Below are 4,930 nucleotides of genomic sequence, written 5' to 3' on the forward strand. Positions count from 1 at the left end.
GTGTACTATTTTTGAATCATCTTATTATAGAAAAAGAATTTGTGTGGCTGGTGCACAATATTAAAAATGCATGAATGTAACAACTATAAAGTTAAATAACAAATGAAATAATTCATTTGAAGGGAAATACAATCTTCTCTTCAACGAATTAAAGAATTATGAAAACTACTTCATAAATCAGCATAGGATTATCTCACAAAATGCCAGTATGCTAAGGTAAAGTAGTTCAAAAGATGACATCTCTAAGACAATATGCTAAGCAAAAAGTACACCATAACTTCCCATCTTCTTGGAAAGAATTTTGTTACAAATATCACGTGGGGCTCTTCACTAGCAACCAATGGACATTCACAAAGTTTGGCCACCTCTCATTGGTGGCTGATCTGTCGGCCTAGATTAATCCCTACATAATACTCCCACCAGTGTTATAATTAAACTCATGCCCAAAGTAACTTTTATAGTAGCCCCAATCTTCAGATGGTGATGATGTCGAACACATCCTTTGCTTCAGCCTTATAGAAGAAAGGGAGGCAGGACTCTTGGCTCAAGCTTGCAGGATCTTGGTGGGGTTTGACAGCAGGCAGCAGCAGAACAGGAGGCTCTGAAGTGGGGCTCTCAAGGGGCCCAAGCGCGCGAGCCTCTCCAGGGCCAGGCTCCAAGTTTTCTTCAAGACACACGCCTTCCAACTCTTGCTGGTCCTTCCTGACTTCCATCTTCAGGGGCCCTGCGAGGTGTGAGGGGGCCTGGGCAGCAGGGGCCTGGGTGGCTGCCAGCATCACGTCCTGGCACTCTGTGCCCTCCCCTGCAAGGCACAGCAGCAGCTCCTGCAGCTCCTTCCTCTTCCTCCTCTTCTCCTGGGACAGTTGGCTGACACACTCGTCCTTCTCCTGACACAGCTTCTCCAGGACGTCCATCTGCTCTTTGTAGGAAACGATGGTCTCTTCCAGGGCGCTCACGTGCTGTGCCAGCTGGCTGCAGCGGTGCTGGAGGTCATCCACTGCACTCTGGCCATCCACCTGGGCGGCCAGGTCTTCGTGGAAGCAGATCTTCAGCTTCTTGGGCGCCTGCGCTTCCTGCTTCCTCTTCTCAAACAGGCCATGTATCCAGCGCTTGGCGAAGGGGGCCTGGCCCTCCAGCTTTCTCTGCCACTGGGCTGCCAGCTGACTCAGGCATCCGCAGCGGGCCTGCTGCTCCTGCAGCTGCCGGCTGAGCCTCGCCTTCTTGCACTCCGCAATGGACAGTGCTTCCTCGTAAAAATCACACATGCTTTGGGGGTTGTCCACATCCTCCGGGACAGACCCTTCAGAGGCAGTTGCCTCCTCATCCTTCTCTTCTGTGCCCAGGCCTCCTCCTTCCCTGGGAAAAGCCAGGGAGCTCAGCTGGGCCCGCAGCTGCGCATTCTCATGTCTGGTGGCTTCCAGGCACTGCAGAGTGCCCTGGAACTTCTCCCTCTCCATCTGGGCCAGCAACTTGCGCTGCACCTGCTCCTGCTGCAGCCGCTTCAGCAGGTGGGTCTGCCTCAGCAGGTGCTGCTGCAGGGCCTCCTTCTCTGAGCTCAGCTGCAGGCTGCAGGACACGGGCTCTTCACTCGTGGCTCTGAGTTCCTGCAGCTGCGCCACGTACTGGTCGTGCAGCTCCTGCAGATGCTCAGTGGCTTGACTCTTGAACTCAGTCGTCTTTTTGCCCTCTAAGTTCTCCAGCTCGGCCAGCTTCTCCTGCAGGGTTGTCTTCTCCTGCTGCTCTGAGAGGAGCTGGCTGGCCAGCTCCTCCTTCTCAGCGCTCAGCCTCTGCAAGGCATCCTGCAGCTGGCCCAGCTGCTCCTTGAGCTGTCGGTTGAGCACCAGGGTGCATCTCATGGTCTCGTGCTCCTTTTCCATCGTCTCCAGGATCTTGCGCCGGTCCTCGGCGTTCTGATCCCACTCCTCTGCCCTCTTCTGCAGGATCCACAGCCGCTGCTGCTGCTCCAGCAGCTGGAGACCGAGGCTCTGGTTCTCCTCCACCTGCATGTGAAGCTGCTCCTGCACGTTCTTGAGCTCCTGCTGCCACTGCAGGGCCTGGGCCTGCAGCTGCTGCTCAGCCTCACATGGGCCTGCGGGGGGCTGCGGGGGCTGCAGCTCTGACAGCTGCTTTCTCAGCTCCACCAGCCTGCTCTCCAGCTCTCCAACCTGCCCCAGCCCCTGCTCCTTCTCTTCTCTCAGCTGGCTCACCTGCTCTGCCAGCTGCTGGACCTTCTCCTGCCCTGTGCACCTCTCCACCCTCAGGTCCTCGGCAAAGCTGTCTCTCTCCAACTGCAATGCTCTCACCACCTCTCTCATGTGGTTGACCTGACTTTCCAACCCTGCCCGCTCCTCTAGTGCCTGCTGGCCCTCCTGCATTTGGATCTTCATGGCGGCCTTCTGGGTCAGGAGCTCTTCCAGCCTCTCCTGTAGCTCTGTGTTCTCATCCTCCAGGTCTTCACAGCATCTGGCCTTTGCCTGGAGCTGCAGCTTCACACGGTTCAGGGCCTTCAGCAGCTCTATGTTGTTCTGCTCGGCCTCTGTCTGCTTGGTGGAGTCTGCAGACGAGGTCATCTCTAGCTCTGCCACGCGCTGCTCTGCAGCCTGCAGGCGGCGGGTGAGACTCTCCTGCTCTAGTGCTCTTTCACTGGCCACCTGCTGCATGTGGGCCAGGGCAGACTGCAAATCCCACTTCTCTGAACTCAGCACCTGTATGCACAGCTTGTGCTGCTCCAGCTCTACTCTCAGCGCTTCCTGCACACAGGCCATCTTCTGGTTCTCCTCCCTCTGTTGGTCCTGCAGGTCTTCCTTCTCGTGCTTCATTTGTTGGATGTCACTGCGCAGCTGCTGGATTTGTGTTCTGCTGGAGTCCAGGGCGAGCACCAGATGCTGGCAGCGCCTTTCTAGGTCCTCGATATTACTGGAACCTGTGACCCCCTTGCCCGTGGCAGCTGTGACAGTGCCCATTGGAGGGGGAGGCTCAGGGTGTGCGTGGTCTTGGGCCACCCCCTTGAGAACAGCACAGTCCCCAGCGGTGTTGGTCTTGGGGTTACCTCCCTCTCTAGTGTTCTTCTTGTTCTTGGATGCTGCAGGTCTATCAGGATGATTTCTCTGCTGGTATTCCTGCAGTATTTTCCTTCCTGCAGCTACCTTTTTTCTTCTTGTCTGCTCAGACATCCCAGCACTGGGACGGCGAAGGTGGGGGGGCCACATTCCCAGGCTCTAAACTCCACTCACTTCTCACAATCAACAATAACTCTGTCTACCTCCAACTCTGTCTCCAACGTCACCTCGATTCGCTCTCTCACCACTCACCACCTCTACCTCCCTCGACCGCTCTAGTGGTGTGAGCCCATAGAGGGATACCAGGGGTAATAGGCAGCATAGAATGGTGGGCGGGGCCTCAATGCTTGTATCCCATTGGTCAGAGATAAATGGGGGGTGTGGCAGACTCTTGTGACTCAGGCAGAATGGGTGGGGTCACCTGAGAGCTGCACTGGCAGCCCCTCCCCCATGGGGCTCTAGCCACTTTGGCTGGGGACCTGCTCTCCTTGGACAGGTGCACGGGTTTACAAGTCAGCCTCCCTGGCCTCACTCACACAACTGGGGTCACTTGGAGAACTTATGTGGGTTTTGCCAGGCTCCTGGCCTTGACATTCCTGCGTTGCACATTACCATTAACAGTCAACTCCGATGCCAGGGATTTGGAAATAGATGAGCAAGCTGCAAGGCACGGTGTACTTCCCAGTGCCTTTTGCTCCTCCGCAGCCCTGTTTCCATTCCTTCACAGTTTAGAAATCCCTCCAGTGGACCCCATTCTTTCTTCCAGCTTGTCCCATTTCCACAATCTGTTTCATAAATGTTTTTCCCAAGGACTCTTCTCCTGGCCGACTGTCTACCTTCTGACAGCATAATCCAGTCCTGGTCCTCTGCTTTCCAGCTGCTGCTGTTCCTCCTCTCCCCTGCTGCCCTGTCTACTCAGAGGCAAGATGGATCCAACCAGCCTTTCTCCTGAGGTTCTTCTCCAGACTGAGGCAGAACTGACCTGAAACTGTCAAGGCTTTCTGATACCCAGTGAGGATGGTAGTGTTCTTTTTTCCCACCCAATCCCAGCCATCTCAGCTCTCTTAAATATTTTTCCCAGAAGACCTCACCACATTTGCAATGTTTAATAGCATCATATGGCTGTCCCTTGCCTGCTATATTTTCAAGGCTAGATATTCCATTAGATTACCTTAATTCTAATGTAAAAAGGAAGTAGCAAAAATGGCTGATACTAAGGTGCATATTTCTTTTTCTTTTTTATTGTGATTAATAGAAGGGTTACATTATATTCACCAGATAGAAGGTGCATAACTTCACAAACATTAATACATTGATACCCTTTCTTATGACATGGTCCCCTTTGCCTCCCACCCTCCCTGCACTTATCTTGATTTCCTTCTTCCCTATCCCATTTCAAATAACCAAATTAAGCCCATATAAAATATTTCAGATAACAATGTGAACTATTGTAACAGTATGAGATAACCAAGGGATGGCAAAAGAGATGAGAGATAATATAGTATATTAAGAACAACAGTCATTCATTATATGTGTTTTGTTTCCTTATCCTGGTGTTCCTTTCATTTGGTGTCATACTATTTGGCCTAATGTCTCTGTAAATCTCTGCTAGGAGAGTGCAAGGTTTCTACTGATTTTGACAAATGAGGGAGACTATTGGGCCTACGTTCCTTTGAGTCTGGCTTACTTCTCTTAACATGATTTTTTCCTAAGTCTTTCCATTTCCTTACAAATGGGGTGATGTCATTCTTTCTGAGAGCAGCATAGAATTCCATTGTGTACAAATACCACATCTTGTTGGTCCACTCATCAACTGAGGGACATCTGGGTTGGTTCCATATCTTTGGTATGGTAAATAGTGCTCCAATGAA

General features: G+C 52.2%; 1 pseudogene; it reads right to left on the reverse strand.

Moving 5' to 3' along the window:
- Window positions 1–473: 473 nt before the first annotated feature.
- Window positions 474–3,351, reverse strand: LOC150040031 (golgin subfamily A member 2 pseudogene; annotated as a pseudogene).
- Window positions 3,352–4,930: the final 1,579 nt, after the last annotated feature.

This window comes from Megascapheus bottae, unplaced genomic scaffold (assembly GCF_031878675.1).
Source record: "Megascapheus bottae isolate mThoBot1 unplaced genomic scaffold, mThoBot2.hap1 HAP1_SCAFFOLD_87, whole genome shotgun sequence".
NCBI lineage: Eukaryota > Metazoa > Chordata > Mammalia > Rodentia > Geomyidae > Megascapheus > Megascapheus bottae.